This window comes from Phodopus roborovskii, unplaced genomic scaffold, assembly GCF_943737965.1.
Source record: "Phodopus roborovskii unplaced genomic scaffold, PHOROB, whole genome shotgun sequence".
Lineage (NCBI taxonomy): Eukaryota > Metazoa > Chordata > Mammalia > Rodentia > Cricetidae > Phodopus > Phodopus roborovskii.
Genome location: NW_026126469.1, coordinates 15,540,460 through 15,567,577, shown reverse-complemented (window position 1 = coordinate 15,567,577; position 27,118 = coordinate 15,540,460).

Below are 27,118 nucleotides of genomic sequence, written 5' to 3'. Positions count from 1 at the left end.
CTTTGGACCTTAGTAAATCTTAGGGTACTATCTCCAAGCAGAGTCCAGGCTTAGTTCTTTTAGACTGCTGAAACAAAACAGCAGACTCGGTGACTTAAAAACAACAGAACTCTCTCACTATTCTGGAGGCAGGGAATCCACACAAGACAGCTATAGACCCAGTGTTTGGTGAGATCCACTTTATTGTAGATAGGTTTCTGGTCCTAGTGTCTTGTAGGGCTGAGGGAGCTTTCTTTAGCATCCTATAAAAAGATTCAAGTTCCATTCATGAGATCTCAACCATCATAGCTATTTCTCCAAAACCCTATATCCTTCCTAATGCTATCACTTTATGGATTAGTGTATTTGCCAGGATTCTCTAGAGGAACAGAACTTATAGAATGAATCTATCTATCTATCTATCTATCTATCTATCTATCTATACATCTATGAGCTTTATTATAATGGCTTACATGCTGTGGTCCAGCTAGTCCAAGAATGGCTGTCTACCAATGGAAGGTCCAAGAGTCTAGAAGTTGTTTAGTTCAGGATACTAGATTTTCAGCTAATCGTCAGAAACTGTGTCTGGTTAGTTCTGGGCTGCTTGTCTGGAGCAGAATTGTCAAATATGCCAGAATCCCAAAGAGATATTCTATAAACGCCAGTGAAGGAATGAGAGTGAGAACAAACAGTCAAGGAGAGAGCAAGCTTCCTTCTGTCATGTCCTTTATATAGGCTTCCAGGGGAAGGTGTGGCTCAGATTAAAGATGGCTCTTCTCAGCTCAATGATCTGGATTAGAAGTGGGTCTTCCCACTTAGAATGATTTAATTAAGAAAAAAAACCCTCACAGGTGTGCCCAGCCATTTGGGTTTTAGTTAATTCTTGATGTAGTCAAGTTGACAACCAGAAAGAGCCATCACAGTTAGCACTGTACTATTTGAATCAGGACGGGACATCAGCATTCAGCAATTGCATGTCCTGGCCAGCACGGGCTTTCCTCGATTTTCTACACTATTTATCCATTCAAAATGTATTTACTGAGAATCTGCTATGCACAGTGCTCTGGAAAGCCAGCACAGGGCAAATCAGACATAGAAAATACCGTGTCTCTAGCATTGTCCCAGATCAGAGCCAGAAGCTGTACTGAGGTTCTTCTATGTGTTGGACACACGCACAATAGCCAGGCACACCCCAGTACTGCTGTGTTTTCAGCTTAATTGGATAGGCAGGAAAACTGAGAGTCATAAATTTATTCAAGATGCCTTTGGGGGATGCCTACATATTCCAGGCACTATGCTAAACATGTGCTGTGTGGACAGAGAAAAATACATTTTTGTCTTATCCAAACTCCCCTTCACATGGAGAGGGGAAGGCAAGCAAATGCTTCCATGCCAGCATGGTGGAGGAGGGACCCTACTGAAACAGACATGACGGCTTAACTCTCCTCACCAGGGAAGGTCACTTAGAAGAGCTCCTGGGTCAGCTGTGTCCTGAAGAATGACTACCCCTCCCATGCCCCAAAAAAGACTGAAATCGTTCCTGGTCAAGGGGAACAGAGTGGCGCTTGGGAGAGAACAGAGCTGAGCCCCTCAGAGTGTTCAGTGAGGAGTCAGTGGCAGGCCTTGAATGTCATAGTTCCACACATACAGCTTTGACTGGTGGTGAGATGGATGTGCACATGCATGACATGGTGTGTGCAGGGGTGAGGAACGGAGGCTGCGGAACGGAGGCTGACAAGGGAAAGAGGAGAAACAGGGGCCTGAAATGAAAGACAGGGGGTTGGGTAAGGCTGGGACCCCGCAGACCTGTGGTTGGGAAAGGTACTGTGAAATACTCCTTCTTACACAGTGTTAACAGATGTCACTGTGATTGGTTTAATAAACACGCTGAACAGGATAAAGTTAGGCGGGAAAGCCAAACTGAGAATGAGGGGATGAGGAAGGGCTGAGTCAGGGGAGTCTCCAGCAGATGCAGAGGGAGCAGGAGAGGAATGTGCCATGCTAATAAACTTACCTCCACATGGCACAGGGTAAATAAGAAATATGGCTTAACTTGAAATGTAAGAGCTAGTTAGTAATAAGCTGAGCTATTGGTCGAGCATTTACAGTTAATGTAAGCCTCTGTGTGGTAATTTGGAAGCGGCTCCCAGGATGGGAAAGCTCCACCTACAGAAAGGTTTCCCTAGGGAGGGGGTAGAGAAGAGTTGAAAGAAAAACGGGGGCCCAAAGAGCAAGTAGGGCTGTGGTCCAGAGCCATGACCGTTAGAAGCAGTGCGGTCCTTCAGTGTAGGAGTTAGGTTCACACTCATCTTTGTTGTATGTATTATTTGTGTGACATGTGTTGTGTGTTGAGCGTGGGGGTGCACATACCTGTACTCATGTATTCGGAGACTACAGTAGGATATTGGATACATTTCTCTGCCTTATTGTCTCGAGACAAGGTCTCTCACTGGATGGGAGGCTCACCTTGTTGGCTAGGCTGGCTGGCCTAGGAAGCAAGCTCTCAAACTTTGCCCATTGCTGGGGTTGTATATATGTGTAGCCCTGTTTGGCTTTTTTTCAGTGTTGGGGATTTGAACTCTGGTCTTCAAGCTTGTAGAGAAAGCACTCATATCCATTGTGCCATTTTCCTAGCTCCTACTTACCCCGTTTTAAGGCAAGGAAACAAAGGGCCAGAGGTATTGGTTGAGGTGGCTGGCTGTGCCCAGCGAGGTTCTGAGGTTCTGTGCTTTATCTTTGACTTACTGCCTTTGATCTTATATCTCTCCTTCTGTTACAGGTTAGAACTCAGACAATGCCCTCTGCCCCCAATGAGGAATGTGGGCATTATACTGAAAACCCCCAAGGAACAAGAATGAATGTTAGGCTAGGCCAGAGCTGGTGGCAAGATGGGTCCCTTGCCTAGCCTAGCTAGCATCATCTATCTGCTCCCTGAGCAGTATGAGCCTTCCTCCCCTGAGACTCAAGGTCTCATCACCCCTCCTTCCCTGCTCCCCAGCACGTCTGGCAGCCGCCAAGCTCATCACCTCTGAGATCAGAAAGGATTGCAAGTAGACACTAGTGGTCTTGAGCTGGGGAAAACACACAGAAGAGCAATTAAAGCCGCACGTGGTTGTGAGCCCGCCTCTAATGGTTTGCAGCTGCAGAAAGCACTGGCTCCTCCAGGCTCAGTGCTTGCTGGGGCTGCCTGTCTGTACTTCCCATCCTGACCAATTAGATCCCCATGTGTGCTGCAGGCGTGAAAAAATAGAAAGTGAGTAATCCTTCATTCGCCTCTGCGTGGCACACAGCTTTGATCCTCTTGGTGCGGTGGCCCTGTTCCATCAGAAAGTGTGTCTGTCTCAGGATCTTTGCTTTCTTTCTTCCTTTTTTTTCTTTGTTAACCCAGTTTCTTTTTCTCAAAATGACATGAACCTCCACCCAGAGACCTACAAAATGACCACCATCCATCTTCAGACCCTTCTGATCAAAGCTGGGTTGGACTTTTTTTTTGCTTTGTCGCTCTTTTAGACTTTTGCTGCCATCAGTCCCTCCTAAGATTGGTTTGCCGCCAGCATTTCCAGGCTGAAATCAAAAGGCATCGTCTATTAATATCAGCCTTGGGCAACAAAGCCACCATTGTTTTTTGTCTTGTTTTGTTTTCATTTCAGAGCCTGGGGTGAGAGTGGAGGTGTGTGTGTGTGTGTGTGTGTGTGTGTGTGTGTGTGTGTGGAGAGGGACAGATTAGATAAGCAGTTTCAGAAATAAGCAGGGCTAAGAGGTGTTAGCAACTCTGGCATCTTTCACAGATGTGATCCGTCTCAGTAAGTATCTATACATTCAGATATCAGGGAGCTGTTTGGTTTTGAAAGGGCTACAATCCTAGAGGCCTGTTTGGTATGAAGGACTGTTTTGAGCTTACCAGTAAGGTGGTGTGTCATTTCTGTCGCTGGGAGTATGGAGCTAGGCAGTGGAAGAGGAGGCGGCAGAGATCGGTGTCACCGGAAGTGGTTGGAGAGGAGGGAGCGGGGTTGAGGGTGGTAAGGATGGTGTTGGTGGGTGTGAGGAGGTGCAGGTGGACTGAATACCAGGGAGGTTGTGCTGGTGTAGAAGTGGGAGCAGGCTACGGCTACGTGGTGGTGTGAGAAGAGAAAGGACAGAGGGGTATTGGTGACACTGGGGGTCCAGAAGTGGTGATGGTGGCAGGGACATGGTCGGAGAGGTGTGGGTGGCAATGGAAAAGGGTTCATAGAATGGGGTTTGCACACAGTGGAAGGGTTTGTGTGAAAAACACTGGCAGAAACCAGTGTTGGGGAGAAAGGACTGATTCGGCTTACACTTCTGCATCACAGCCTATCCTTGAGAGATCTAGGAGCAGGAACCCAGAGTCAGGAGCCAGAGCAGAGGCTGTGCAGGAATGCTGCTCACCAGCTCACTCTCCATGACTTGCTCAGCTTACATCTTATACAACTCAGGACCTTGTGCCCAGGCTTGCCACTACCCTTGATGAACTAAGCCCTGCCATATCGATCAAGGATATGTCCACAGACAAGTCCACAGACCAGTCAGTCTGATGGGGGCATGTATTAGGTACTTTCCTATTGCTGGGTGATACAATACCATGTCTTATAAAGGAAAGTGTTTAAGTGGCTTATGGTTCCAGAAGACCAGACTCCATGATGGCAGAGTGAAGGCTTGGCAACAGGAACAGATGGGAGCTCATACCTCAAACTACAAGCAGCAGGCAGAAAGCTTACTGGGAATGGCAGGGGTCCTTGGAAACCTCAAAGCCCACCCTGGAAACACCTCCTCCAATGAGGCCACACCTCCTAAGCAAGTACTCAACATAGGCGCCCATAGGGGTCATTCTCATTCAAAACACCACAAGGCAACTCCTCAATTGAGATTTCTCTCTTTCCTGTTGACTCTAGTTTGTGTCAAGTTGACAAAAATCATGACAAGGGGAAGATGAAGCACCAGAAGATGAGACCCAGAACAAGTTGCTATCCCAGCTGGCTAGACGGTGGTGAAGAATCCAAAACTGATCCCAGAAAGCCCTATTTTCACATAAGGGGACACACATCCCTTCTCTGAGACTGCTGGGGCTAGGTGTCCCATCTGAAGTTGACTTGGATAGCATTTGCTGGTGAGAGCTGCCTACAAGCACAAGTCCCTATCACCCCAGCTGTTGGTTCACTCCTTCTGCGCAGCTCTGCAAAAGGGTGAGTAGGATGACATGAGAGTCACCCAAATGACCCACCCTGTTTGTGCTTGGGACTCCTGAGTAGCCCGTCTGATCCAGTAAGAAACATGACCTGAGAACCCTGAACTGCAGTCTTGACCCTGCCTCTGCTAAGCCGAATGGCTTTGACTGGCCACTTTTCCTCTCATCCCCTAGTCTCTGGCGTACAAAGTATGGCTATTAGGTCTGAAACCCTTTATGAGCCCTGACACCCCACTTTGACTTTGGGAAAAATGTAGTGACATCATTGGAGCTCTGCTTGAGGTTTATGGAGTTCTAGTTTCCATTGCTTCTGGCCCTCCTTTTTCTGAGGGACTATTTGTCATTTGTCATTGTTGAATAATGAGTGGGGTGGACCACATCATGCCCACTACTCTCAAGTGACAACAAAATCAGAAGCGAACGAATTCATGCTTTAGGCTCTAAAATTTAGAGGAAAGGTTTCAAGTTTTGAGTAAGGGTTCCCAAGTGGACCGTTACTCCCGTGAATGCAGAGTGGTGAAGTCAAGGAACGCTGGCAAGCGCCACCGCATAAATTCAGGTGTTCCATCAGAGAAGGCTAGAGAGAGCAGCTGGCATTGGAATACCAAGCTGGCTAACAGAGACAGGGCAGATTCTGCAGTGAACTAACCCCCTGCTGCCAACAGGGAGCCAGGAACAGTGTCTCTGGCATCTGGTGCTCCATGCCCCAAAGCCAAGGAGATGACGTTAAAGGACTAGAAAGATTTTCATCCCTTTATACCAGAAATTTGTTTCAAGAAGTTAGGAGGAGAGTTGCTGGTCATAAAGGCTTCTAAGATAAATTTGCTTTTGTCAGGCTTCAGTGATGTTTCTAATTAGAGGGTGGGGCTGGGGTGAGGCTTAGTGGTATAGTGTGCCTGGTCTACTGCCGTACTACCCTGAATGTGCATAATCTCATCTGATCTTGGAAGCTAAGCATGGTCAGTATTGGTTAACACTTCAATAGGAGGTTGTGCCTAGCATGTGCAAGACCCTGGCTTCTACTACATCAAGCAAGGTGAAGGTGGGAAAGAGGAAGTGAGCAGGAGAGTAACTGACTGATTCTGAAATGTTTTTCTGAGACTCTTGGTACATTGCCTCCCTTGATCTCAGTCTTCTCATCCCCATTGTCGTGGAAATGGAGGCTCTTGGGTTATCCTGAGGTAAGATCACTATCCTGGACTTTGACTAGTATGACGTGCAGGTAGAAGGAAAGGTGAGCTCCAGGAAGGGGGTGTTTTTCTGCCATTCCTGAGCAGTCCCCATCCATGCCAACTTCAATATTTCCAACAGGAAGGGCATCATTAATGGACCAGAACTGGTCTGAATTGATATCCACTGGCTACAACTCATCTGAATGCTTCCAAAGATGTAATTACCCCATGGCAAAGCCATGCCTTGAGAAGAAGAGAGCTGACATTTTCTAGTCAGCAGGCTGGGGACTTTTCATGATGGATGGTGATTTATTCTTCCAAGATCTATATTATTGTTTCTACCTGATAGGCAAGAAAATTGAGAAAGACTGAGTAGCTCTAAGTCATAGAATTGGTTGGTAGAAGAATCAGGGCTCAAACCCAGGTTTATCTGTCTGCCTGAGTATGTAAAACCCAGCCATGGCAGGTTGACATCTATGATAGTTTGAATGGGAGATAAGTCTCATTCTTGAGCCTCTGAATACCTGATCCCAGTTTGTGATACTGTTGAGGTGGGCTTAGACAGTGTCTTAGTTAGGGTTTATTTTGCTGTGAAGAGAAACCATAACCATGGAGATTCTTATAAAGGGAAATATTTAATTGGGGCTGGGTTATAGTTTCAGAGATTTAGTACATTATTGTCATGGTGGGGAACATGGCAGCGTGTAGGCAGGCATGGTGCTGGAGGAGCTGAGAGTTTTACATCTTGATCCACAAGCAACAGGAAGTGAACTGAATCCCACACTGGGCATACCTTGAGCATATGTGACCTCAAAGCCTGCCCCACAGTGACACACTTCCTCTAAGAAGACCACACCTACTCCAACAAGGCTATACATCCTATGGGCCAAGCATTCAAACACATGAGTCTATGGAGGCCATTCCTATTCAAACCACCAAAGGCGATGTGACCTTGCGGAGGAAGTATGCTACTGGGGGTAGGCTTTGATGATTCAAAAGCCATGTGCTATCTCCAGTGTCCTTTCCCTGCTTCCTGTTGCTGTTTGAAATGTGAGCTTTCAGTTGCTGCTCCAACTACATGATGGCTACTGCTTGCTCCCTCCACTCTTCCATCATTTGCTCTCCAGAACTGTAATAAACTCTTTATTCTATTAGTTGCTTTTGTCATGTTGTCATATCACAGCAATAGAAAAGTAATTAATATAGAAGTTGGTACTAGGGCTGGAGAGATGGCTCAGCGATTAAAGGCTGGACTCACAACCAAAAAATATAGAAGCTGGTACCAGGGAGTGAATGTACTTTTTATGTAATAGACCTGACCATGTAGTATTTTGGAGGGATTCAGAAGGCTTTGAACTTTGGACTAGAAAAGCAATTGAGCACTGATAGATGGTGGTTCTCAACTTTCCTAATGCTGTGACCCCTTAATACATGACCCCTAGCCATAACATTTTCATTGCTATTTAATAACTATAATTCTGCTGTTGTTGTGAATCATAATGTAAATATCTGTGTATTTCAATGGTTTTAGACAACCCCTGTGAAAGGGTTGTTCAACCCCCAATGGTTGAGACAGGTAGAGACCACTGTTGTAAGCAGAGCTTAATGGGATCATCCTAATAGGATCTTGGAAGACAGTAGTGCTGAGAGCTGTGTGGACTGTGGAGGCCCAGCACAAGAGATTTTAAAATGGAACAGTATTAGCAATGGAGCTAGAGATTCTCCTTGGGAAATTTTGGTCAAGAAAGTGGCTGATTTTTACCTCATCCTAAAAACTAGTCTGAGGATAAATAAAAAAGTAATGGACTAATATCTGTGGTGGAGGAGATCTCATGAAAGCCTAATACTGACTCTGTTGCATGGTTATTATTAATCACCAAGGACAAGGTGGCAGAAATACGCATGCACACTCTAGAGAGAAAAGTGACATGAGGAAGCCCAATGTTACAGCCAAGACTTTGCTAGAAGAGAGGCTATAGTTGTTAATGAGGTTGGTGCCATTGAGGGGGCCAGATCTGTTTTGGAATAAAGGGAAGGATGCCCTCAAAACAAGATCCCACCCAGCTAAGCTTCCAACTGGGAAAGGAACAGGTCTAAGGAATTTTCTGCTTCTAGAAAGGAACAACATACCAAAATTCAGCAAATGTGCTTCAAGGGGGTCAAACAAGTTGGTGGACAAACTCCGCAGTGTCATCCACTCGGTGCTAGCTTTAGATCCACGAAGGATACAAGAGTCAGGGGTCATGGAATCTTCCTCCTAGGTTTCAGAGCACTTCTGAGGCCAAGTGTGTGGCCAGGAAGTACCTTCAGGAGGCTCTGAAAGCCCATTTTATGAAGCAATAGAAGTCAAGTTGGGGTTGCATTGGAGACACCAAGATGATGGAGGGCCAGAGCTGTGGGGCATCTGCCAAAGAGAGCTGTATACAAGGAGGGGAACCAACCCAAGAGACTTCAGACATTGTTGAAAGCAGCAAAGCTAGAGGGACAGAGCCATCTGAGTCCTTTGACATCAGACATACAGCTATAGGATTTAGAGTTTGCCTTGCTGGGTTACAGTCTTGCTTCAGTCCAGTGTTTCCTGGCTATGTTTCCTTCCCTGAATTTTGGAATGGTAATGTATACCTGTGGCATTGTATGTTGGGAGTATGCGATCTGGTTTTTTGATTTTGATTTTATAGGGGATTACAGTTAAGAGATTTCATCAATCTCAGAAGAGACTTTGAACTTTGGACTTTCAAATATTGTTGAGACTGTGATAGACTATGGGGACTTTGGAAGTTGGACTAAATGTATTTTGCATTATGATATTGTTATAAGCTTATGGGGGCCAGGGAGTAGAATGTGACAATTTGAATGTAATTGGCCTTCATTAGCTCATAGGGAGTGGCTCTCTTAGGAGGTGTGACCTTGTTGAAGTAGGTGTGGCCTTGTTGAAGGAAGTGTGTCACTGTGGGGGTGGGCTGGGCTTTGAGGTCTCTTTTGCTTAAGCTTTTCTCAGTGTCACAGACCTATTGCCTATAAGATGTAGGACTCTCAGCTACTACTCTAGCACCACGTCTGCCTGCACGACTCCATGCTCCCTGTCATGAAGATAATGGACTGAACCTCTGACACTATAAGCAAGCCCCAATTAAATGTTTTCTTTATAAGAGCTACCATGGTCATCATGTCTCTTCACAGCAATAGACAGTTAAACAAAAAAATTATGATCTGTCCCTGGAGTTGACACTCTTTTTCTCAAATCCATTTTCTCCATCTTCTGGATCAGCCAGGGAGGGCAGCAGGATATCTGTGAGGGAAACCTTGAACACCGTTTTCCTGAATTAATTCTCATGCCCTCCTATGTGAGGCTGGGAGACATTCCTAAAGACTCTCAGAGGGGAAGGAACTTTGTTCTCAGTGTGGTTTGCCTGAGTTCAGAGGTTGCTTGCTCAAAAGCCTTGCTAGCATCACATGAGTGACAGTGCCTGGATTGTGGGTGCTCATGAAGACGCCCAGGAAAAGCAATGCTGGGGTGTTTGGTGAAGAGGCAGTGCTCTGTGCTCCTTAGGTCTGTAGTGATCACACTACTATGGGGAAGAAAGGTGTGTGCTGCTCTCCAGCCTCTCATTGACCAGGGCATGGAAGCAAATATCAGTTTTCCTGTCACTCTGGTTGGATCTTGTTTCTTCATTTCTGGATCCTTCTCATGTCTCAGGTCACACCCAGGGCCTTTGTTTACAACCTAGGGCCTCTTGCATAGTAGGTAACTCCCATGGGTCTCAGCTCTTGAAACTTAGTTAAATGTTATCTGTCTAGATGAGATGACCAGCTCTATCAGCTGTCCTTTTGTCCTCATACCACATCCTGTCATTCTCCCCTTTATGGACACACTGGTCATGAGTTATAATACTTCTTGGTTTCCCTGTGTGTCATTTGCCTCCATAGGAGACCATTGGACCTGGGAGCATTCGTCACCAAGATGCACTGGTGACGTCACTGCTGCTCTAGCAGGTGGACTGGCACATGCCTTTAATCCCAGCTCTCAGGATGTCTGTGAGTTTAAGGCCAGACTGGCATGCAGAGTGAGTTCCATTGCCAGCCAGAACTACATAGTGAGACTCTGTCTTAGAGCTGCTGCTGTGTAGGACGGACAGACATGGAGGGTGAGGGAAAGAAAGGGAGTTTTCATGTCTTTAGGACTGACATCTGAGCTCTGGAGGAAAAACAGTCTATAGTAAAAGAGAAGCTTGCAATCCAAATGGTTCTAAAAAACAAGGTCATTTATTCAAGACTCACTGGGAGCCTAGTGCCAGGGGCCTCCACAATTGGCACAGATCTTTGCTGTCTTTAGAGATCTTCCAGTTCCAAGGCTCTGCTTTTCCATCTTCCTGATCACACAGAGGGGTGCTACCCTCCCAGGGGTGCACATTAAACAGTCACACACAGTAAAGGAGAGACAACATGTGACCCCATCATCAGGGGACTCGCAGCTGACTTCTCTGTAGGATCCTCGGCCAAGACTGGGTGTCCTTTCTCTGTACTGGCACCAAGGAGTCATTCTTGATCCAATCTGAAGTAACTCAGGAGACATCTACTGTGAGGTTAGCCCCACCTCTTCAAGCTAAGAGATAAGACTTAGGTCCTTTCCTTGGAAGATCACGGTAAGGAAATTCACATGCTGAAATCATTAGAGTTCCACTTGTCCAATAGGTGAAACCATGAGAGAAGACGTGTAGAAGACCTCTCCCTCCCCATCTCAGCCCCCAGCTACTAGACGTTACAAATTTCTCCATTATTGTATATTTCTTGGGTTGCATATCTGGCTGTTTATTTAGTAGAAAATATTAGTCTTAATGCCTGCAAACCATGTCTGGGCTATTATTCTCTCCTACAAATTTGCTTCTTTTTCAGTTTTTCCATAATAATAGATGTGCCACCATTCACCTCCCCTCAAGCTCAAATCAAGGAATGTTACTGGGTCTGAGAATTTGCCTTTATCCAGTCCTTCAGCAAGCCCTTCCAACTTAACCTATAAACCCATGCCAGGTCCAGAACCTCTCAGAACTTTCTTGCTCAGTCTTTGATTGCCTTTGTCTTGGTTACATAGCTGTAATTGACTTGTGTTTGTCTCCCTGTTGCTATTCTTACTCCTCATAGGTCACTTTTCACTTGGCCATCAGAGTGGTCTTTCTGAAGAGTGATAAACAATCATATCCCAACCTGCTTAACATTTCTCTTTCCGAATCTCATAAATGCACTATAGAGCCTTCCTTTGTAGTCCTCTAGACCCTCTGCCATTGGCCCTGTACCACAGGCTTCTTACAACCTTTGTTTGCCAGGCTTTAGCAGAGTGGATTCTTTCCCAGGAAATGCAGCAGGCTGGCCTTTTCTCACTTGGTTTTCTTGCTGCCATACTTCTGGACACTAGCTCTTTGCTTTGCTTCATTTTAATCACAGCAGTTGTCATTGGCTGAAGTTATTTTTATTTACTGGCTGGACTTTATTTGGTCTTCCACAGCAGAATCTGTTCCCCTCACATGAGCCCTTCTGCTGTCCCTGCTGTACTCTGCACCAGAGCCAGGTCCATATTGCTCAGAAATTAGTGAACAAGAATGAATATTAAAGACTTTAAATCTCATATTAAAGTACATGCTCTTTGAAAGAATAAAAAAAGGAGTCACTTTTTGAACATTGGAAGGACTGAGAAATGGTAGGGCACAAGGAGTCCTAGAAATAAAGGTAGAAGACTGTTGTGGAATGATCTTTTTGTGCACTGTGAAGATGTGTTGCTCTCATTGGTTTAATAAAGAGCTAAATGGCCAATAGTCAGGCAAGAAGAGGCTAAGTGGGACTTGCAGACAGGCTCTGGCATGAAGAAGGGCAGAGTTGACAGGAGACTTGAGAAGAAGCAAGATGAACATGCTGTGTTAAAGAAAGGTACCAAGCCACGTGGTAGAACATCAAGAAGAAATATAGGTTAATTAAAGTTGTAAGAGCTAGTTAGTAACAGGTCTAAGCTATCAGCTGAGCATTTATAATTAATAATAAGCCTCTGTGTAGGTTATTGGGAGCCAGATGGTGGGGCAGAAAATTGTGCCTACAGAAGACACTTAGAAAATACTGCACCCAGAAGGCAGGTCAATGGTGTCTTTATGGACAAGTTGCCCTGGATTTGGTCTTGATTCATCTGTGAAATATTTGGCAACTGAGATGTTAAGATGAGTAAAGATGTCAAGAAGTAGAAGAAAGTTGTTGTAGTTACAGTTCCGCAACTGTGATAAAATACCATGACCAAAAAAAAAAAAAAAAAAAAAAGTTAGCAAAAAGGAGTTTATTCTGGCTGATAGTTCCAGAAAGAACACAGTGTATGATCAGAGCATGATGGCAGGAACGGAAAGGCAAAAGGAGCAGGAAATTGGCAGATCACATTTTCATCCTCACATGGGAAAAGAGAAAACAGGAAGTAGAGTGAGATAAAAACAAACAAAACTCAAAGCCTGATTCCAGTGATGACTTCCTCCAGCAAGGTCCGGCCTCATAAAGGTCTTGTAGCTTCCCCAAATAGAGCCTGTAATTGGGGACCAAGTGTTTAAATATTGAGCTTATGGGGTGGGCAATTTTTTCCTTCACATCACAAGAAAAGACTCAGGATCTCTTCCATGCTGGGAAATTTCTCATGCTTCTTCCCTGGGCAACTTCAAAAGCTCCCTGCAAGACACCTGGCCTTCTCCTTGCCTTTGGCTTAAAAAAAAAAAAAAAAAAAAAAAAGCACAAGTCTTGATTTACAGGCAGTGTGTTTGGTTTAAGACCCTATAGAAACCCCTGAGACAGGATTGTCTACTGTTTGGGCAGTTTTGAAAATTCTGGAAAAAGCACACCAATCAATAGTTTAAGAAAGTGATCTTGCAACAGACAAGGGACTCTACGCTTAGGCCAAAACTGCATTCATAGGATTCTAGTTTTGCCTGGACTTATAAGGGTTTGTGTGTGTGTGTGTGTGTGTGTGTGTGTGTGTCCAAGTCGGGGACTCTCACAGTAGACTCCTCCATGGAATTACTATGCGAATTAAATACATATTTGTAAAGTACTTAGCTGATGTCTGACACATGCCAAGAACACAATAAATAATGAGGGCAGTTTTACTAACATCATTGTTTATACACTTGTAAGAGAGAGTTTGGGTCCATATGCCTGTAGAGGCCAGCAACAGACTTCAGGTGTCCTCTATTCTGTGCTGAATTTTCTGAGAAAGACTCTCTCACAGAATCTGTCGCTCACCGAGTTGGATGAGGTGGATACAACATTCCTGGGATCCACATGTCTTTATGTGTACCCAGAGGTTTATATGGGCTCTGCGAAACTGTGCTCAGTCCTCACATTTGGCCAAAGGCCCTTTACTCACGAAGCTACCTAAAATGTGACTTTAACTAAAGTTAAAAGATTAGCGGTAAATTCTCACCTAGTTCAGCAATGCTACACATGGGTTTAGTGGCTGCCGAGCCCTGCCTTTCTTCTGTCTTGCCTGGCAAGGCTGATTGTGAGCCTCACGCATCTTGAGATGCAGGTGGTGCAAGTCTCGTCACGATTTTTCTCCATGGGCCTTCTAGAATAGCCCATAAAAAGTCATCTCCTCCTTGGAGGCACCAGCTTACCAGAGATAGCTTCTGAATGGAACCTCTCTTGTTAGGACAGATTCCACCTCTTTCTGCTTGCCCACACCCATGTTTCCGTCCCAAAAACGTTACAAGTAAATATCATTTATATTGATTCCTAAAAACTTTCCCTCTGGGGAACCCACTGCCACCCCCTGAAAGTCTGGGAGGCCTGCCTGTGATTATATTTTTCCTAAGCCCAAGTCCAATTTTGTTTGTTATGGAAACATTTGATCTTTTTAAAAGCGCCTCAAGACAGACGCTAATATGGGCCATGTATGCACACTAAGAATGGAATAGAGCTGGAGGACAGCGGGAGGCTTCTGGGGAGAATGATTATGGTGGGTGGGGCTGAGCAACACAGAAAGGGAGGAGGGAGGGAGAGAAGGAAAAGAAGAATGGGAGGGACGGAGGGACGGAGGAGACATGTCTCTCAGCCTGGGTCTACAGGGCATGGGGCGGGGATCTGGGGAAATCAATTGTTTTTAAAAGGGAAGGCAGCAATCTCTGTAGTTCTCAAGCTCTCAAATTTAGAGAATGGCAAATACCAAAAAAGGAATGACCATCAAGCCTAGGTGTGACTTTAGGTTCTATTTACCTTATGTTGCTTTATTTTATGTTTTTGAGCAGAGCAAACAGATTTAGTGAAGAAAGGGAAGAAGAACTTTAGAGAGCTGGGGGAACTCCAAGGAATGACTATCCGGCTTAGATGATTATTGTTTTACATTTTTTGTGTGTTTGGGGGAAAGTGTCAGCAAATGGCATGGCATACAAGCTTTACATTTGAAACATACATTCAACTGCTTGGCTTGGTGGTGTATCATTCCTGTAGTTCTACCCACTCAGGAAGCTGAGACAAGAAGATTGCTTGATCCTAGGAATTCAAGACCAGTCTGGGCCAGATAGCAAAACACGTCTTTTGTTTTGTTTTTAATTCTCTGATATGCTTCTTTCCTCGTTTCTGTTTGACATTGAGTCACTGTGTAGATTTGAATGGATTGTCTCTGAATGTTGTCTCTACACTTTGAAGAAGCAAGTAATGCCATGGACCTATGAGCTCTGCAGATGGTGTAATTGAGGAGTGCCTTTTACTTAATGCCTGCCAAGTAATTAGTAGAAGTACCTTTATAAGGTGGTTCAATCAGCCATAACAACCACCCTGGATGGTGGTGCTGTTTTCTCTTTGTGAGGCTCTGAAGGTTAAAGACGCTGTCCAGAGCGATGTGAACCATAAGGATGGAAACCGTGGCTCCATCTGGGTCTGGCCCAGATGACCTTATCCAGGCTTCCTCATCAGAAAAAGACACAGTGGGTATCTCTCCACACTCTCCTTCCTCTCCCTGCTTCTGTGTCATCACGGCACATGGAACTAATTGCCCCTGGCTCCCTTGCTTCCCCAATTGCATGCACACAAAACATCAGCCTCATATGAGAACATCCTGACCTGCATCCTGACCTTCCATGTCAGAGCTCCACAGTGGCTGCAGAAGGGCCAGAGCAGACTTCAAATACTTCCAACTAACAACTTCCTGAAACTCCTTGAAAACAGACACCCAGTTGGTGATGTTTTTTAGTTCTTATTATACCTGCACACATCTGGGAGAGCTGCAGAGGTCTACAGCACTCTGCTGTTTTGAGAATTAATTCTTAGCTGGGTGGTGGTGATGTGTGCCTTTAATCCCAGCACTTGGGAGGCAGAGGCAGGCAGATCTCTATGAGTTTGAGGCCAGCGTGGTTTAAAGAATGATTTCCAGGACAGCCAGAGCTGTTACACAGAGAAACCCTGTCTTGGAAAAAGAAAAAAAAAATTATTTCTTAAATGTCTGCCATGATTAGCTTTCATCCTGAGTCTTGGTTCTGCCTTTTTCACCCCAAATTCTCCCAACCTTGCTACGTGCTAATGTAGTTTACCCAGCATTCCCTGTTTACATTATGGCAATATAAATTATGTTTATAATGGGTCCTTGCCTCAAAACTGTGATTACTTTTTCTTTCCTGGAAGTTAGTAACTGTTTTTGTTTTGTTTTTCCCATTTGTCTCATTTCCTTTGCATTAAGCAATAATTAAAAGTTCAAACTCTGCCGGAGTTCTAAATTCCTTCTGTGGTGGTGTTTTAGACAATCAACTCTCCACGACCATCCCCTGGTGCAGAAGCCCTTACTGGCTCCCACCCTGGTGACTTCTGAGCTCAGTGTGAAGTTGCTCTTGGGCCCTTCAGGACCCCAGCAGTATCTGGAGTTTGACTGCCGGTTTCTCCAGCTGGTCTCCACCTCTGTGTCTTGGTTTCTTAGCTCACTGGCAAGGAACTTGCTCACTCCCAGCAACTTCAGAGGAGAGGAAGCAGGAAGTGGGCCTTTTTTTTATCACACCACTCCCAGTGTTTGGTGTCACAGGTACTCCAGAAATTCTTGCTACAGTAATATAAAAAATAAGAATTGGAGGCAAGAAAACATTGGCAGAAATAACTTTGCAAGAAACCTAAAAAAACAAAAGAGATTTGCATAAAACATAGGTTTGGAGAGCACACCAGTGCAGATGAAAGCATAGGAGGGAATATCGGCCCTGGATGACCACATATCCTTTCTGGGGCTTAATTTCTCTCTGAAAAAAATAAAAGACAGGAATGGCAACCCTACTTAGGAAAACTATGGCACCTAAAGAGAACTCAGTCATACTGAGCACCGTCACAAATCATCCTTCTAAAGTGGCATTTAAACTAAATCATGTATGCAAAATCCCCAGCATAATGCCTGTCTTTTGTAGGACTTGCTAACAGGGAGGACTTCGTTTTTATCAGAGGATGGCCAGCCACTCTGTATCACCACATGCTCTAACATGAATTATGTTCAAAACAATTCTAGAACATCAACATTGGAAGTTTGGGATGTGGCTCAGTGATAGAGCACTTGACTAACATTCAAAGCCCTGTGTTCAATTTCCAGAACTCAAGGAAAAGAAGTTTAGCTTTGGATTCAATGCAATAGTGTTGACGTCAGCAGGAGTCCCACAATGACCTTGCTGTGTGTTCTTAGGAAGTTTCTTGTCCTCTCTTAGCTTAAGTAGTTTCTTCAGTGAACTGTCTGCGGCTTCTTACTCTACCATCCTTTTTACTTAGCACAATTTTGTCTTGTGACATGTCCTTCCAGAACAGTCCTCCCAACCTGTTGCTGAGAGCCAGCCTGTGCTAGCTTGCTCCTGGCTCCACTTCCTTGGGATCTGGGGTTCAGGCCGCTGTCCCCTGAGGCAGAGTGGGAAGACTAGCTCATGGTACAATCTTCTGCAGTATAATGCAAAACAGATCTGGTTCCCGCCAATAGCAGGGAAATGGACTTCCTTGTAACAAGCCACCTTGTCAGTGGCAGGCCTGGGTGATTAATGACTCTTTAATCCCATGGCCCAATACCTGACAAAATATGCTTGGGCCAAAAAGGCAGAACAAACCTAATTAGCCCGGTCAACCCACTCCCAAGGTGTGGGTTGCTAAGGATCCCCAGGGCTTGGAGAGCAAGCCTCTCCCTCCCTGTCCCTTTCAGGTCTGTGAAAGAATCAAGTGGCCACAATGGGGAAGGGACTCCATTAAAAGGCAGGGGCTGGCCAATGAATAAACATGCAGGTTACCGTGTTGATATTGGCTGAATGCAGTTCTGAAGTGGGGTGCTTGGGGCCCCGGAGGCCTGCGCCCTGGGTATTGTGCTGGGGGAGGGACTGGCCATTTGAAGTCAAGGTGAGAACATACTGGGGGCAGATGGAACCTGCTTTGTTTGTGAAAGAGTTTTTCTGCTATTTATGCTAATGAGTGGGAAATACTTCTCAAGCATTTCAGATGGTTCTGTAATGAGGCCCCGGCAGAATGTGCCAACATTGTTGGCCCTAGACAATCTTAAACTCCCACTCGGCACATTAGCAACCCCTTTCTTTACAGGAAGGCCCTTGGAGGGTGAAAGAGGACGATGAAGGAAGAGTGAAAACATCAGAAAGAGGGGCTTTTGTTCCCGGTCCTTTGAACCCTCTCAAAGGCCCGGTTTCAAGGGGTATGTTGGGCCTGCCTTTCAACGTCGCTGAACCCGGAATCCCCTGTTGTTTAGCAACATAGAAAGCTGACCTTAATTGACTCCACTTCTGAGCGGGCTTTGTAAATCACCCTGCCCAGACTAAAATTTCCTGATGGTGTCTGTGGGCAAGAGAGGACTGTCTGTACTGGGGACACCAATTTGATCCTGTGTGCATTGCACAATGGTTTACAGCTGACCACTCCAATAGACATTATTCATGTTTATTCTCAATGACAAATCATGATTCCCATTTTGTAGGTAAGAAAAATGAGGCTCCCAGAGGCTAGCAGAGCTGCTGAGGGCCCTATATCAAGTAAGAAGATGATCTGGAGTTGGCCCTTCCCACAGATGGTCTGGGCTCTAGAGTGTGTGCATATGTCAAAAGAGATCCCTTCTGTGATAAGTTTCTTTAACAGATTATTTCTGCAGAGAAAGAACACCACAAGGCTATGGTTGCATTCTGGATTTCCCCTTCCACTTCTGTTCATCTTAGCATTTCCTTGATAAGACTTGCCTTCCTCTGTTCTCTGGTTGTGCACTGCTGACTTCCATCCATCCTTCCCCTTCCCACCTAGCGTCACTCAGCTACTAAGTCTCCAACAGAGAAGAGATCTGGAGGTTCCACCTTCTGCATGGGCAGATGATGCTACATTGAGCCTTATGGGATCCAGGGTGTGGTAAGGAAGGGATCCACCCTGGAGCTTACCCGAGACACCATGTCTACATTCTTAAAGCCTCTAGACCTGTAACAGTCAACACAAACTGATACGTGACCATAATGGGCTTCATGGTCAGAAGCCTATGTTTATATCCATACTCCAATAACACAATCTTGATATTCTTGGTTTTTTTTTTTTTTTGTCTCTGATTTGTGAATGGAGTCTAGAAAGACAATGGAACGGGACAGATGGGTGCAACTGCTGTTGTTTACTACCTCATCCTTTTAGAGCATTCTTTATGCCCCAGGAATATAGGATTCCAGGAGCCTGGTTATGGTCTCATCTGAGTAATTGGGTCACTGGTGATCTCAAGGGCCCAAGATTTTCATTCAGACTACACTGACGATTCCAGATAGATGACAGTAGTGCTCTAAGAACCACCAATGACCAAAGGACCCCCATGATATCCTTTCTTGTTCACAGGCCAACTATTTGCACCAAGAACACCACAGAGGAGGAAGTTGCTAGCTGCTGTCTGTTCAGGGAGCCTCATTCGTAAAGGACTGGAATATGTGAATGTTACTAAGAGACCACTGGGACAACGCAGCACTCCTGATCTAGTTTGCGCAAGTGAAAGATATGTAGGAGTGGCTGCAAAAAGAAACTTCTACTTCGGAGGTCAATGCTCTTATGTTTGCATTAAAACTGGTACCAATATATTTTTTTAAAGATAAGTGGTAAAATTCATAAAAACCAACATGACACACTGAGAGACCACAGCAAGAAAATGCTTTTTAAATGTGACTTTCTTTCTGTCTCAGTTCTTTTTTTTTTTTTTTTTTTTTTTTTTTTTTCTGTTGCAATTTAAGGGAGAAAGGCCGTATTTCTAGCTAACAGTGCAGGTTACAGTTCATTATTGCAGGGAAGCCATGGCATCAGGAGCTTGAAGCTGGTGGTCCATTGTGGCTACAGCCAGCGGATGAGCGCCACAAGCCAAAAGAGAGCTACAAATGCGTGTGTGGCAGCACCACCCATTTGGCTCCAGTCCCCAAGCCCAGGGATGGTGACACCTTAAATGTGTGGGTGCTCATACAATCAGTTAACATAACTAAGATAATCCTTCTCACGCTTTTTTGTTTGCTTCTTGTTTTTGTTTTTGCTTTTTTCGAGACAGCCTTTGTCTGTGTAACAGCCCTGGGTGTCCTAGCACTTGCTTTGTAGACCAGGCTGGCCTTGAACTCACAGAAATCTGCCTGCCTCTGACTCCAGAATGCTGGGATTAAAGGTGTGCACCACCAACAACCAGTATCTCTCACACATTTCTTAGAGGCTCTTGTCTCAGGAAATTCTAGATTGCGTCAAGTTGACACTTAAAACTAACCATCAGCCCCTGTGTTCATTTTTTCTCCACACCCCTGACCCATGTTTCTACAATGGTCTTACATACTAAATAGTCAACTCTACTTCTGACAGAAGACCTCTCAAAATAAATATGACATGGTTTTAAAATCTATAATCATAGATCTTAGGGCTGGAGAAATGGCTCAGTGGTTAAGAATGCTTGATGCTTAACCATGAGGACCTGAGTTCAAGTTTTACACACACACACACACACACACACACACACACACACACACACACTCACACATTCTCTCTCACACACACACTCTCACACACACACACACACACACACTCACACATTCTCTCTCACACACACACTCTCACACACACACACCCTCATACACACTCACACATACACCACACACACACACACACACTCACAATATCTTAACACTAACTACAAAAATGTATGTTCTTTAGGCTATGCCATTACTCATATCCTACACTGCTTAGGGTCTGTACTGGGCACTGCACACCCTTGAATTGCTATGTGGACCAAGGCTAATGTGAGGAAGGTTAGAACAGACTTTGCAACATGGCCACAGGCAAGTCACTGGTTACAGGCCTGTTTCCTCAACTGACACATGACTTACACAGTGTGTAAGTCCCTTAATAGAATGGATATGAAAGTATTTTGAAAAATTAAATCTTTGTGCATGTTTAAGGTACTATATAATTTTTTATCACTACTGAAATGCCACAGAGCAGGGTTTATGAGCGATTGCTATAGTTGTTTCCTCTGCCTTGTGAATTAATGTTGAAGGCCCTCCTGCCAGACTCACATACCTTGAATTCATCATTTGAATTCATCATTTTTCTCTTTATTAATAATGTTTGGAAGATATAACAGAAATTCAAGGCATTCATAACCCTCCTCCCCTGCTGTAATACAACAGGCATCAGTGTTGGTGAAGGCTGGAGTGGTTTGCCAAAAGGAAGGAGGTTTTACTCTATAAGAAAAAGAGAAAAATCTGATGTTGCTTATAGTCCTCTAGCACTACACAACTGTAAAATCCCTGTGTGGAAAAATGACAAGGAAATACGCCAAAAAGAAACAATATGCATGGAGACGCATGAGCCATCGTCACATAGGGCCTAGCATGGCACGCTGCTGTTCAGTCACACACTGGAGGTGTGCTCCAGATTAAAATATCTCTCCCCAAATGCGTAGCAGCTCACAGCAAACACGAGTGACCCACTGAGAGTGTCAGGACTGTTATAATCCCATCCATCCCTGGACATTCACCCAGGCTGAGATCTCTGGTATATAAAAATAACTTGTTTTTTGCATTCATTTATTTATTTGTATTTATCCATTCTATGGTTGAACTCAAGTTGTTAGACTAAGTGGCAACAACCATCTTTACTCACCAAGCCAACTTGATTGTCTGACAAACATCAACAAACCCTTTATAATACATGGCAGCAGACACAGAGAATTCATAGTGAGCCGGAAGAGCAGCCTGTCTTAGTTCAGGCCTCTTCAAGGGCCTGCTAGAACCAGCCTTCTGTGTTTTAATGATTTCTGTGTCACCTTCAAAGTCTTAATGCCAGTTGTGTTTCTCAGGACCACCTCAAGTGAGGTATGAATATGCACGGGCACATCTGGCACAGGAGTGTACTTGTGGCACCTTAGGGCCATCAAACACATATCAAACCTCTCCTCTCTAAGTGAAAGAAATCTCCCCCATTGTACCAGCCAAGCAGGTACATTAAGCATTTGTTGACGACTAGAGTATAGTTTCAGACAAAATTGTTTCTGCTTTCAGGCTTGTGTTCCCACCACACTATGTCGGAAACACAGATGCACATGCTGATGCCTTTCTACAGTGTCATAATGTGTTGAGTAAAGATGGATTCACAAGCTACTCTAAGTTCCTTGGAGTAGTCCTGAGTTTACTTGGTAGTGGCTACTGGCAAATGCAACTTCTTTTATTCCAATCTTAATTACTAATCTTAACTCTCAGATCATACATCACACTTTACACAATGGCATTTAGGTGTGAGAATGGCTAAGAAAAAGTTAGAGGCTGCAGGGTTCAAAGAGGTCCATAGCCAAGGCCGGACAGAGAGCTAATCCAGATAGGAAGAGAAACATTGAGGATGATCCGATATGATGTTATGGAATGTGTGGGTGGCTCCCATAAGCTCAAAGGGAGTGGCCCATTTTTCTCACCCAGATACCTCCCTGGATCTTGCTTGGTACACACCTGCCTCTCCCCAGGTCCTCTGGGGCCCAGGGAAAACTCATCTTTCTTATGTTGCCACTTGAACTCTTGGCTTCTGCTGTTTGCTTTTTTCAGAATCCCCCTGTGCTCCAGCCATGATGCTTTCACATTTTCCCCATCTCCTTGCTAGGATAATCTTAGGAGATTCTCTGGACACCGTCTCTGGAGAACTTCATTTGCCTCCTAAATTGTTTTAACAGGAGTAGGTGGGCTACAAACTATTGTCTGAATCATCACCAGGTTAAACTTTTGTTGATAAGAAAGAGGAGATCCAGAAATGTGGCAGAATCTGAAACTGGCCCCAGCCAATGATTGACACATATTTAAGCAGACCCAGCCTTTGTGCAGTGCATCGGCTGATACATTAATAGATATAATTTGTAGGCACCCGAGGAGAGGTTAAAGGGGAGAACAGACTCCTTTGAGCACACTTGGTGCCTGTGTCCTCTGTCCCCCAGCTTAATCAAGTTATCATATCAACACGGTGCCTCTTGGATCTCAGTTCCGTGTCTGAACAAGGAAAAAAATTGCAAACAAATTTCTAGCAGCAGGGAGTTGGAGCTGCCCCTCGAAGCTGGATGAAAAGCACCTGTAACCTAGCAAGGCTCTGTCTTGCTCCTGCTGGGAGTTCATTTCAAGGTGTTCTCTTACCTGATTAGCCTTCTCAGCCACCCCTAAGCAGTGAACATCAATGTTTAGTGGAACTATGGGAGAAGTGGAGTAGGCCAAAATTACTTATTGGATAATGCAACACTGATTGTGTCTCACAGGATACCTGAGCGATAGCTCCAAATCCAGATTTTAAAAAACAAACAAACAAAAACGAGAAAAAGATGCCTGCATGAAGTGCTTTATATCTTTACTTTTTAAAAAGGGAGTTTGCAAATTTTTAAAATATTTTATTTTGAATTATGTGCGCATGTGTCGGGGGTGGGGTGGGGGTGGGGGTGGGGGTGAGGGTTGTATCCCAGAGGCCTGATGCCCTGGAACTGGAGTTCCAGGAGGGGAGGTGGTGAGTCACCAGCAAGAGCAGTGGGTGCTCTTAAACCCAGCTCCATTCCCAATACCCTGAAGAAATTTTATAACAAGTATACTTTACAATGATAGGAACTAATTGTCTTATTACAGATTGCTTTCTGTCATGACCTTATAGATCAAACTATAATGTTACATGCTATTTAATATCAGGAGTACCCATTTACATCATCTCCACAACTGTCTACCTGAACTGGGGTCGATTTGTGTTCATAGCCACCTGATCTGCCTAAGCTGTGACATGTGACCTCACCAGATTGCCCTTAAAAAATAGTTTTCTTAAAAACAAAAAATTAGTGGCTCTGCATAATCAAAAGCTGGGGGAGGAGATAAAGGACATTTACGAGGTAATGTTTCGCATTCCTCTGGTGATGGTGGGAGGTGATGGCCTGTGCCCTGGATGTTTCACATCAGCTTGCCTCTGCGCCTGGCTCCAGAGGAGCTTGTCTGGCTGAAGTGCCGCCTGGGCTTGGGGACAGTGAGGGGCGGGTAAGAAACGGAGTAGTCCTTCCTTCACCCATTCACTCCGCAGCCAGGGGAGAACCACCCTTCTGAACCCCATGTGTCATTTCATTCCTCGGGTTAAGCGGCGGGCGGGCGGGAAGCCCTGCAGCCCGCCGTCCCGGAGCTCGTTAGCGTCCTTATTGAGATCTCACCGGGCAGTTCCCACGGGGGCTGGGAAGTCAGCGTGGAGGGGCGGCGGGCCAGGGGCAAGAGGCGACCGGCTTTTATTTTGCGCCATAAAGGCCTTCACAATGTCTGTTGGAATTTCAAGTTAAAGAGAGCACTCGGCACAATGGGGCGCTCCGGCTGTAATGGGGAAATAAATTTGATTTTCTGAATTCTTTGGCAGCTGGTGACAAAGGGCCAGGTACGGCGCCCGGTGGGGGTGATTCTTGCAGAAGGCAGCGTCGCTGCGGGGCTTGCAGCCCAGGAGGCACAAAGGGCTGGGAGACAGCCGGCCACCGCCAAGGCCAGGGGCAGGAACCCGGATGTAAGAGGCCTTCTGCTGGGAGCCCCGAAGCCACAGGAGGCTTTTAAAACTAATTCATCAAGAAAAGTGAAGGCAGGGGTCGTGGAGCTAGTAATACTGTCACTCAGAGGATAGGGGTCGTGAGTTCAAGGTCATCCTCCATCACATAGTCTTTGAGGCCAGTCTGGGCTACATCAGGTGGTGTCTCCTTTCTGCCAAAATATGAATCAACATCTTGGCCATTTCAGCACTTTAGCTGGAGTTTGCAAGGGCCACAGAGCCTCCCCTTGGCTGTCAATCTGACTCATGGGAAGAGATCTCTCTTGAAGAACTTACTCAGTCAGATTGGCCCGTGGGGGCATGTTCTTGATTGCTCATTTATGGTGCAGGGCCGGGCGGGGCGAGCGGGGAGGGGGAAGGCTACTGTGAGCCTGGGCTGTTTAAGGTAGCTGAATGAGAGTGGAGAGCCCACATGCAGCTTTCTCCAGGGTTCCTGCCTATGCTCCTGCTTGACTTCCTTCACTGATTTCCTTCAACGATTGGCTGTGATCCAGAAGCACTTGCCAAATGAACCTCTTCCTCCCTGAGTTAATTTTGGTCCCTTTAATCACAGCAACAGAAAAGCAATCTCCCATCTCCAAAGTATCCCAGATCCCTCCAGGCCCACTAGTAGGGGCCCTCCCAATGCCTTTCGTATGTGGTTTTATGATTCTGCCTGGTTTTCTGAGGGTCACTCTTTCTTCTGAAAAATCAAACTCAAAACCAATTGGGAGGAACTCTAGGAAATGATGTGGCCAGGCCTCCGAGAGTAGCAGCTAGGGCCTTTTTAAATCTTTTAAAGCCTCACCAAGCAACCCTTCTCCTACCCGCCCTGCACAGATTTCAAAATGTCCCCAGGTTTCTGCTCCTTCTTACCCCGGAGCAGGTGACACACCTGTCCAGTGCTCTCAGAGAGGAAGTGCCCAACATGGACCCCCGCCTGCAGGGTCCTGGCAGGGAGAGGCGAGGACTTCATCATTTCCTCAGCTCTGCATGCCAGAGTCAAAAGTCCTCATCACCACTCTCTGAAGTCCAACTGCCATCCTCAGACACCACTCACCCTTAGGTCCCATTCCTCTCCTTTGCAAAGCGGGGCTGTCCACAGGGATGGTTTTCATGTAGAACATATTAGAATTCCAGAAAAAGAGAATGAGCTATGCTAATATCTTCCCCCCTCTGTTGACATAGGAGTCTTGAGTCCTGAGAATGGTTCTCTTTTTAATACAATCATTTTTTTAGAGGGCAGTTTTGACTTTGACCTTTCCTGGGACTAAGCAATGCTGTTTAAAGTGAGAGTTGAGTCCTCTACCCATCACTGGGAAGCCATCAGAGATGCTGGACTCAAGTGTGAGCCCAGGATCTCCTCACATGTCCTATTGAATGTGATTCCTTTCCATGATTCAGAAAGTCCAAAATGGACCTGAGCAAGCTAACCCTCACCCCCAGGGCCAAGAAGCGTTGCTTCCTTCCACCAGAACAGAAGTGAAAGAATCTTGTAGAAGATTCAAAATGAGTTTCCAGGAGAAGGGTCCAGGCACTACTGCCACTACAGAATGATCCTATGGCAAGGCTGAAAAGATCTACGAGGAGTGAAAAAAAAAAAAAAAAACAAACCTCAAAAACAAACAAACAAACAAACAAACAAAAAAAAAAAAACTAAGAAATCTTAGCAGAAATTAGCATGAAGAAAAGAGTGGGCCATTCAGATGCATCGGTCTTTCTGCCTAAATGGTGGGTAGGATCTTTCTGGGAATGCTAGAGTAGAGGGAAAAAATAACACAGCCAACTTAAGTCTAAGTAGTCCACTGACCTTACTGCTGATAATGCTGTGAGGCAGATGTGAAAGCTATTCTTTGAGATGAAACTGCATGGCAGTCACTGTGAACAATCTGTGAGTGAATTCTCTGATACATTTATCTTCTTTCCGTTTCTCTGGTGCTGGGTTTTCGTCCAGATTTGTCCCCAGTGATCTGCACGGAACATGCAGTTTGAATGCATATGACTTCTTTATAACTTCATGTTCTAATTAGACCCAAAGAAGCACAGGTGAGTCTCAAGTATTCTATGAGCTTCAAAAGCCTCAAGTCTGACATGACATACAAGAACCTGGAAGAATAAAGAATTTGGGATAGTTTGATTAGAAGGTAATAATTGTAGTAGATCATTGGATTTTCTAGTCTGCAGAAATTTGTAATAAAGGCAGTATTGTTATTTTAATTTGTAGCAATAAATGTACAGAACTGATTTAAAGTAGAAAAAAATATATGTATGAGTGTTTTGCCTGTACATGTATCTTACTGTGTACCTGGTGCCTTGGGGGTCAGAAGAGGGTGTTAGAGCCCCTGGAACTGGGATTCTAGATGGTCTCTCCCTGTGCTAGCATCTTACTTTGCGTTGGTGCAAATCTATAAGTAAACAGGAACTCAGTATTTTTACCTTCTATCTAACTCCTGCTTGTAACACACACACACACATGCACCTACTTACTTATAACACACAGACACATACATGCACACACAGAATTTCTCTGTGTCCTGGTAATTGCTTCAAAATAACCACAAAGAGGCTTAATATTAATTATAAATGCTGGGTCAATAGCTCAGGCTTGTTACTAGCTAATTCTCATATTTTAAATTAACACATATTTCTTATTTACAATCTGTCATATGGCTTGACACCTTTTCTTAGTATGGCAAGTTCATCTCCTCTACAAGTCTCCTCGTGACCCTCAGACTGCATTCTC